Genomic DNA, 9,799 nt, shown 5'->3' with positions numbered 1-9,799 from the left:
GGTTACGAAATGACTCTAGGGCTAGTAATAACTCTGAGCTAGGGGGTAACTTGGATAGTCTAGCTAGGAAAATCAGATGGGCTTTACCCAAAATGCCGGACAAGGAGGCGGAGGTGCCTTCATGGTTCCGTGCTGTGGAAGTTGTATTGCAAACATACGACGTACCGGAAGAGCTTCAGGGACAGTTAGTTTTAACAGTATTATCAGAGAAATGCAAAACAGCTTTAAGTAGACTCACGGCAAATGAAATCAGAGACTACGAAACTTTAAAACAATTCGTGCTGGACGAATTAAAGTTGTCTGCAGCAGAGTATCTTAAGGAGTTCACTTCCTCCGAAAAGGGAAGTAGGGAAACGTGGCCCCAATTCGCGGCTAGGATGGAAGACCTTTATCGGTATTATTTGAATAGTACAGGCGTAGATTCCTTCGAAAGATTCATAAAGCTAGTTGTTTCGGATCATCTTAAGACTAAGCTAGATGCCAACACTAGGTGTTACGTTTTGTTGCAAGAAGGTAAGGGTTGGTTCCCGCCGGAAGAGATAGCCAGATACGCTGAGAAGCACGTGGAGGCTGTAGGAAAGGGAGAATTTAGATGTAAATCTGAGAGAGGTAAAAAAGTACCGTACCGCGACCGGTATACGGAAGCGAGGACCGCCGAGAAACCGGTAGAGGCGACCGCGAACAATAGAGAAGAGAGGGAGTCTAAAATCAAATGCTTCACATGCGGCTTAGTGGGACATTTTAGCAGAAGTTGCCCTCGGAGGCGTATTAAGGAAGGAAGGTCGAAACCCAAGGCAACGCAAGTAGTTAAAGTAGACGAAACTGTAAGACCCAGCGACCAGTTAATCGCCAGAGTGAATATTGATGAGGACGCGATCAGCGAGAACATGCCTGCTAGCGCTAGCAAAAACGTTGAGCTTGCTTGTCAGGATCGTCAGTTTTCTGCGATAGTGGATACCGGAGCAGAAATAACGGTAATCAGAAAGGCTCTGATACCCGATCACATGTCTCGTGCAGCGGGAAAGATAAGGCTGATTGGTGCGTTCGGACAACAGGTAACTGCGGCCTTGGTTACCATTCCTGTCAGCTTGAAAAGACGGTCGGACAGAAAAGAAGCAGATTATACCCCAGTTCTAATAACTTGCGCCCTAACTGATGAGCTTAGCGGTACCATGGACGCATTAATTTCCGCAGCCGATTATTGCTCTTTGGAGGAGGCTAAGCGGGCTGAGACGGGTGAACGGTTACAATCGGTTGTGAATGAGATTATTATAGAGCGCGATGCAAGCCCGATGGCTGACGGTGAGGACAGTATCGAGAGTTCAGATGTAAGCGACGAAAGCAAACGTTCACTCCGTGAGGCACAGGTTAGAGATGAGACCCTCAAGAATAGTTGGGATTTAGCTAAACAAGGAAAGAACGGGTACACCATAGAGGGGGGTCTTTTGTATCATATGGATCAGTGGTATGGCAGGAGGATAAAGCAGGTAGTTCTACCACTGGATCGTAGGGGGCAGGTACTAAAGTTGGCCCATCAGTCCCCTTGGGGAGGACATTTAGGGAGTCGCAAGACCACTAGCAGAATCAGAGAGGCATTCTTCTGGCCGAGTTTGGCGACGGATGTGAAGAGATATTGCCAAGCTTGCCATAGATGCCAGGTACGCGCTCCCTATCGGAAGATTGATCGTACGCCGATTAGTCCCCTCACTAGGCCGGATAGAGCATTTCAGGTGGTGAATCTGGACGTAATTGGTCCGATCGACCCACCGTCTGCTAGAGGACACAAGTATGCCCTTTGCCTCATAGATTTATGCACGAGATGGCCAGAAGTAGAATGCATTCGATCTTTGTCAGCTAAGACGACATGTAATGCGTTGTTACAAGTATTTTCCCGAACTGGATTCCCCGACTTGGTGTGTTGTGACCAGGGCACTAACTTCACGGCACAACTCACCCAGGAGATGCTTAGGCGAATGGGCGTATCTATCCGATTTTCTACTCCCGATCATCCTCAAAGTAACGGTGCTGTTGAGCGATGGAACAAAACGTTCAAAAATATGTTAGCACACGTGATACAGGAGAACAAGAGGGATTGGGATAGGATAGTTCCCTTTTTGTTATGGGCGTATCGAGAGGTGCCGAGCGAGGCCACTGGTATATCTCCGTTCGAATTGTTATATGGCAGAGCTCCGACGGGTCCTTTATCTGTCCTGAGGGGCATATGGGCAGGCGATGTTAGTCCTCCAGATAGTCTAAACACCGACATCAAGGAGTATTTAGATAAATTAACCGAAAGGATTAAGGTAGTGCATAATTATGCTAATAAAAGCGCAGCATCCCAACAACAGGTCTACACAAGCCATTATAACCGGCATGCGAGACAAAAGGAATTTGCAGTAGGAGACGCTGTCCTAGTTTTAATGTCGCTCTGCAACCGCAAAACAGATGACAGATGGGAGGGTCCGGGCATCATAGAGGAAAAGGTACGCAACGGGAGCTACCGGGTAAAAATGGAGAACGGGGCGAAGAGATGGGTACATGTCGATAAACTGAAGCGGTATGTACGTGAGATGCGTTCCATCGGGGTTATATTCGAGGGGGATGACGACTTTGGTGAAGTTATGGCTGCCCCAACGACATCCGGAAAAATCAAATCCCCGTCAGGAGGAAAACGTGCAAATCTAGATTCATGTTCACGGTTAACCAAGAGGGAAAGGATAGAGTTAGGGAATGTCCTAGAGGACTACCAAAGGCTATTCGATTCGAGACCGGGGAGAACAGCTGCCGGATGCCATAGGATTGTTTTAAAGGAAGGATGGCAACCAAAACGCCTAATGCCGTATAGGATACCTCTTGCTTTAAAATCCAAAGTGGATGAGATAATTGACGAATTACTCGAGGCTGGGTTAATCAAAAGTAGTTCCTCAGAGTTCGCTCACCCGATTGTTTGCGTTGCAAAGAAAGAGGGGGTAATCTACACAGAGTCGCTGTGTAGATTACAGACATTTAAACGCAGGCACTATAGCGGATAGATATCCTATGTCCCATCCGACAGAGCTCATCTATCAGATTGCTCAGTCTCGATACATAACCTCGCTAGATCTAAGTAGAGGATATTGGCAAGTGCCTCTAGATGCAAGCTGTCGACACATGACCGCCTTCATAACGCATAGGGGGCAATTTTCTTGGGAGGTAATGCCTTTCGGGCTAAGGAATGCGTCTGCCACTTTTCAACGTATCATGGACGAAGTCTTAGCCCCCATAAGGCTTATGCGATGGCATATATTGACGACATTGCCATCTTTTCCAATGACTGGCAGGAGCACTTAAAACACATAAGAAGCGTATTAGGTTCGTTACAAGAGAACAGGTTCACCGTGAATGTCGCTAAATGTCAATTTGCACAGCCGCATATTAAATACTTAGGGCATATCGTTGGGTCAGGTCAACATAACCCCGATCCTGATAGAGTTGAGGCAATCACCAGGTTAGAGCTACCAAAAACAAAAAAGCAAATGCGTAGCTTCTTGGGAATTTGCGGCTATTACCGAGACTATATCGAAGGTTTTGCCAACGTGACGGCACCCTTGACCAATTTATTGAATCGCCGATCTCCTAACGTCATAAATTGGGACCCTGTAGCCTCCCAAGCCTTTCGTGCGATCAAGGAGAGATTAGGAAAGGTTCCATTTTTGTACGCACCCGACCCGGAAAGGCCATATGTGTTATTTATGGATGCGTCGGAACATGCTGTTGGCACGTGTCTAGCCCAGATGTCACCCGAGGGCAAGGAGAGACCGGTAGCCTTCGCAAGCAGGAAGCTACGCGGGTCGGAACTACGTTGGGCTACGATAGAGAAGGAGGCGTTTGCAGTGGTATGGGCTTTAAAAAAATTTCATTATTGGGTATATGGGAATGCCGTTAAGGTAATAACCGACCACAACCCTCTAAAGTATCTGACATTAAGCACGCCTCATAGTGCAAAATTGGTACGTTGGGCATTGGCGTTGCAAAATTATAATGTGGAAATCGAGCACAGGAAGGGGGAAAATCATACTAATGCTGACGCCCTATCCAGGCTGGAAGTCAGGAGCAGTTCGGAATCTCCAGATCAGACGAACTAGGCATATTAAATTTCGTGTTAAGTCCTTCGGATAGAGATAAGTGATATCTACAAGGCGATTCTGAATATAGATTAATGGAACAATTTGTCAATGATAGTATTGTACTGTAAATATGTGTCTGCTAGATATTAAGAACCTATAACTGTAAATAATTTGTTAGTATACAATAATATCTATAGTAATCTGCCCCTGTATTAGAAAAAGGGGAAATGTATTGTAAGAACTGATTTGTGTAACGATAATTATGGTGCGTGGTGATGGTATATGTTTAGGTCAAACAGGCTTTTGTTAAAGCGCAGTTTGAACCTTGTCGGTGGGAGATGTAAAGTAGTAACCTTTTAGCACAGCGGGGACAAAGGGGGTACGGCTTTGTTAATTGGACCCACCTGCAGTGAGACGGTAGTACAATTGCCATATTGTAAACGAACGAACGTAAACAAGTGGCGGACGTTTGTGTGAGCTTCACTCTCGTCGGATGACGGCGGACCCGAGTGTAAGCTGTTCGGGCAAAGAAAAGGGATTGTGATTGGTCGGAAGTCCCCGTCCAAAAACCCTTAAATTGCGGGCCGAACGAGAGGAAAGGAGAGAAGGGCAAGAGACTGGTACACGGTAGTCTCAGGCACTTGGGAAGCCCGCTGAGCGTAAAGAGAGAGTGTTCTCCTCTGTTAATCTTCTCAGGGACGGGTTAGTGCTGAGACCGGACCGACCGTGCAGTTGAGCCGACTCCGAAAGCTGACTGAGGTCTCTCCCAAGAGTATTAGTTTCCAGACGCCAATCTGGCACGTGAATTCACCACGCATGATCTTCCTGTACATATGCTACGTTTATAACTTGTACAACTGTAAATAAACTATATATATATTCAATTTGAGTGTGGAGGTGTACTTTCCGACGAACCTGATTCACTACATCGAGTCGTGATATACAAGAAACCAACTCAACGAGGCGGAGTTGGAAAAGAACGTTTTTCAATAAGATCTTCACTTACCTTATGTAATTTATGGATGGCTCCTTATGTAAACTTGAAGATGGCCTATAGAATAGGTTGAAAATGTTAGTTTGTATCAAAATAAATAGTCTCAGCAAATTAAGGTGCTTTGCAAAGATTGCTTATTAATTCTCTGCTGAGTGTAGTGTTGTAGTTTGTAAAGATTACTGCATAATTTTGATTCTTACATTAGATATATAATATGTTTTTTAAATTTTATTTTAGTCATTTTCATTTATAAATATTTTATGAAATTTAGAATTAAATAAAATATTTTAAAAATTTTATTTATTTATGTATTTATTTGTTTTATAATGTAGTATGTGGTCTTGGTAAAGCTGCAGAAAGTAAAATGAAATATATCTCGAAAGGAGAAAAGGTAATTCTAATCTGAAATGTCATTATATATTAAGTTTTTTCCAAGTATATTACTTTAATAAATTAAGTTATTGTTTATATTGATTATGGTTATTAATAATACAAAATGTTAAAATAAATTATAGTTCAAATAAATCAAATCAAAGTCAAAAATAAATCAAACTTTCAATAAGACTTTTTTTATGTTAATAATACAAATATTTACAGAAACTATCAAAATAAGCACCTTCTGTAGCTTTTTATTTCTATCAATGTTCATACATCTTGTAGCTCATTCTGCAAGACATATGAATTCCTTGGGTTGATCTCTGCAGTAGTTTTTACTTCTTTTGCTACTTTGAGTCTGTGACCCCCCTTTTTTTAGTGGAACATTCATTTTGGAAAAGATATGAAATTTGTGATGCATCAGGAGTTTCACATCAAGAAAAGCCAAAAGCATTTCTCTCTCTTTGGATCTGTTGACACAATATTTTTTTTCCCTTTGTGAAAAAGTTGCTTTCCATGTCAACGAGGTTTGTTATAAAAAAAAGATCAGGTTTCATTGACAATAATTATTCTGATTATTGGATTTCTGGATCTTTATTAACCATGTCAGGAAGTTTTTCACTGATGAATGCACATTCTTCATGCTCATCTGTTAAATTCCTCAGAACAATGTGAGAACTGATACAATACATTTTCAAGCCATAGTGAAGAATGGCTTGTATAGAACTATAAGAAATTCTCAAATAATGACCAGATCTATTGGTCTCTTTGTAAACTTGGAAAATCATTCCTTTATTTCTTGCTAAAGCTGTCCTATTTTGTGTATACAAAACAATGTTAACATCATATGATTTTTTGAGCAGATTAAATGTTTCAATAGTTTTTATCATGTTTGACATAGAATTTAATATTGATTCATTGCTTGTTATGTGTTTCAGAATTCTGACACTTCTCAACTACATACTCAACTACATGCTCACAATTATAGGTTTTCAGGCAACATCAAAAGTTCAGTTTATTTTTGACCCTTATTAGTAATACAGTATATAATTTTATATATTGTATTAACATTAATAAAACTAGTAAATAGCCAGGATTATAATACATCTAAGTTTATAAGAGCATTTTTATGAAGTTTAATATGAGAAAATACAAAGCTGCTTCATTTTTCTTCATACAAGGGTCCTTCTAAAAGTAAAGAATGTTTGTTTCTCTAGATATTTTTATTTAAGATAATGAAACAAAACTTATTTTACAACACACATGATACCTTAGCTATATTTTTACATAGTCACCATACAAATTTAAACATTTGTCATAGTGTATCACCAGCTTTTCCATGCCTTCTGCACACTCAGTTACCGCCAAGTTCTTGAATCAGTCATTAACGGCCTCTTTCAGTTCATTGTCACTTCCATAGTGATTCTCAGCTAAAAAAAATTCTTCAATTTTGGGAAGAGATGTAATCACTCTGAGCCTAGTCTGGGCTATAAGAAGGATGTTCAAAAACTTTCCACTTAAACTGCTGAAGCAAGTTCTTCGTCAACGCAGCTGCATGCAGACGTGCATTATCCCGAAGAAGCACAATTCCTCTGGACAACAATCCCCGCCGTTTGTTTTGAACTGAAGCTTCATTCATCACATTATTATCTGTCTGTAAATTTCGATAGGGCGGACTTTTTTCGCATTCAAAAAGCATATTACACTACAAACCTCAAACTTCAGATCTTTAATTTTGTCACACATTTCAAAGTCATACTGTAAACAGTAAACGATTGTTGTGGCTCACTGTTAGCATCAGACTGGTGCAAAAACATGGGAAGGTCCATGACATGGCAGTGGAGGGTGGTGGGAGAACTGCACGGCTTGTCAGATCAGAACGTTCTTTTCTTTTACAATGACCCTTACATTTTTTCACACTTCAGGAACAAACAGTCTTATTGCAAAGTTGACCTTTTATTGTAGACTCTTATCTACCTCAATATGTAAAACATGTAAAAAATTTTCTATTAGCAATGGCCTGTGTTTTCTTCTGCTAAAATTTTAAATTTATACATTGTATTTTGTCATATGAAAATCATTGTTGTTCAAAATTCAAAGCTTCCTAAAGTTTTCCCAAAGACTAATAAATTTTATAGAGTGGTATTGAGAGCTGACTTTATTTGTTCTTAGATATGCTCAAAATGAATTTGATATTTTCCTGGTATAATATAGATCTTGTATTTAAAAGTTTTCTTCCAAAAATTAATATGGTATTAATAAAAATTAAATTCCGAATCATGATTATTGTAAAGACTATATTTTGTTTTTTATACCAATATTATTTTGGCTATATCTATTGTTATGCCATAAGCTAAAACAGTATTACTGTAGAGTGTCGTTTATCCGAATCAATTGGGGAATGGGGTTGTTCGGATAACTTATTTTTTGGATAACCAGTTATGTATGAAAAAATATATTAATTTATCCCGTGTTGAAAATTATCTCTGTTGCGTGTCGCTTCTCGTTGAATTTTTTTCGATGTTAAGCCTAACGAAGACTATTGTATCGTTAAAAATTATTTTTTTATTTTGTACAAACAAAATAAATATATTGAAAAATATAAAAACAATAAAAAATTATACTTCAGAAGTTAATTTAGTATCAAAAACGTAAAATATTTGAGTAGCCGAAGACATAGCCAAAGATTACAGCGCCACAGCACTGGCGAAAATTTAAATTTGTCGACTGGAATTCCTTTGGATAAACGACGCTCTACTGTATTTATGTAGTAAGACATTTTAGATAAGATACTTTATTATATAAAAATAATTTATTAAGTTAATAATCCAAAACCCTAAAACTATATGAGTTTGAAAATGAAAAAGCAGTTTTTTTTTTAAATTTATTATTCATTAATAAATCCTGTAACCCATTATAAAATTATAAATTTATTAAATTGTCTCTTAAATTTTCAAAGTTCATTAAAATATTACTAAACTGGAAGAAAATTTAATCAAAGATTAACTCTGTTATATGATCAAAATTATTAAATTGAAAAATGAGGTCTTTCACTATGGGTTACTATTGTACAAAAAATAAGTTTTCTTCTGACACATTGTAATGAATACTTCTTATAACATAAATGTATTTTATAATGTGTAGATAGGAAGTGGCAAAATATATACAGCTACATATTTTCAAAATTCAAATTTAAAAAAGGAATAATTATTCAAACTGGATTTTAAAAGAAGATTCATTGTTAAGCTGTTCTGTATAAAAACATTAAGAAGTTTTCTGAAGACAGAATTAACATAGTTTTAAAAACAATAGAGTATTCTAAAGATTTCTTTTTTTAAGTTGATTATACTTTATTAATTATCACATGAGGAATTAAAGAATAATGAAATATTTTTATTTATAATTGAGAGATTATTATAAGATTGCACTGACTAAATACATAACAATATAAACTTCAATAAAATTGCTTTACAATATAAAATTTAAAAGCATAACTATAACTATAATTTTTTTAAAGTTTAACCACAGTATGATTGCTCTACAGTATATAACATTTTAAAAATTATATTTATTATTTGAATGCTTATTAATTAAAGTTTTTATTTAAAAAATTTAGACATACAACATCACTATTAAACTTGGTCAAGCTACTGATACTCAAGACTTTCATGGAAAAATTATTGAAGAAAAACCTTTTGGTAAGTACATATTTATGTTTTTAAAGATATTAATAATAAGGCTATTTGATTACAATAAAAAATATTTTATAAGAAAATATAGTTACTTAGGCATTGCCTAGGAAAAACAATATAAAATTTGAAAGAGAAACAAAGTATCTTTTATAGAAAATTACATTACATTACATTAAAATTATAAAATTGATAGTAATATATTAAAAAGTGAGATTTTTTAAGGATGTAACGATTAAGCTTTTTTGAAATTTTTTGAGATCAGCTATTCCTAGGCTGCTGGAAGATAATCCTAGTTTCTACAATTAATGATTTTAAGGTTATTTTGTAAATATATACACTGGTGCCTCATATAACGTACTTAATCTGTTCCATGTGCAAGTCCGTTAAGTGAAAAGTCCGTTACAAGAAATGCATTTTTACATAGAAATACATGTTAAAACATATAATTCGTTCCACAGCATAAAATAGTCGTACCATAAAAAATTGAAAATGGAGCAGTCACCAATTATGCCAGGTAGTCATATGTTGTGAGGAGGTGGAGGAACACTTTTTTCACACATTCATACAGATACAGACTTTTTACATATTGCAGCAGGTCTCTTTTTATTGTTTTTTAATCGGAGTCAGATTCA

General features: G+C 37.3%; 1 protein-coding gene and 1 pseudogene across 2 annotated transcripts in view; both read left to right on the top strand.

The window, feature by feature from the left end:
• LOC111620557 overlaps nucleotides 1-9,304 on the top strand; it is a 29,277-nt gene extending 19,973 nt beyond the window's left edge. The window contains exons 4-5 of one of the 2 annotated variants that reach the window (XM_023362489.1): nucleotides 5,433-5,491; nucleotides 9,092-9,304. The gene's annotated coding sequence lies outside the window, so the exon portion shown is untranslated. The remainder of the gene's footprint in view (nucleotides 1-5,432; nucleotides 5,492-9,091) is intronic. The other variant, XM_023362488.1, reaches the window with a different exon arrangement.
• Nucleotides 634-4,124, top strand: LOC111620568 (annotated as a pseudogene).
• Nucleotides 9,305-9,799: the final 495 nt, after the last annotated feature.

This window comes from Centruroides sculpturatus, unplaced genomic scaffold (assembly GCF_000671375.1).
Source record: "Centruroides sculpturatus isolate CEXI.00-Female unplaced genomic scaffold, Cexi_2.0 scaffold76, whole genome shotgun sequence".
NCBI lineage: Eukaryota > Metazoa > Arthropoda > Arachnida > Scorpiones > Buthidae > Centruroides > Centruroides sculpturatus.
This window is presented reverse-complemented; position numbering and strand designations above follow the sequence as displayed.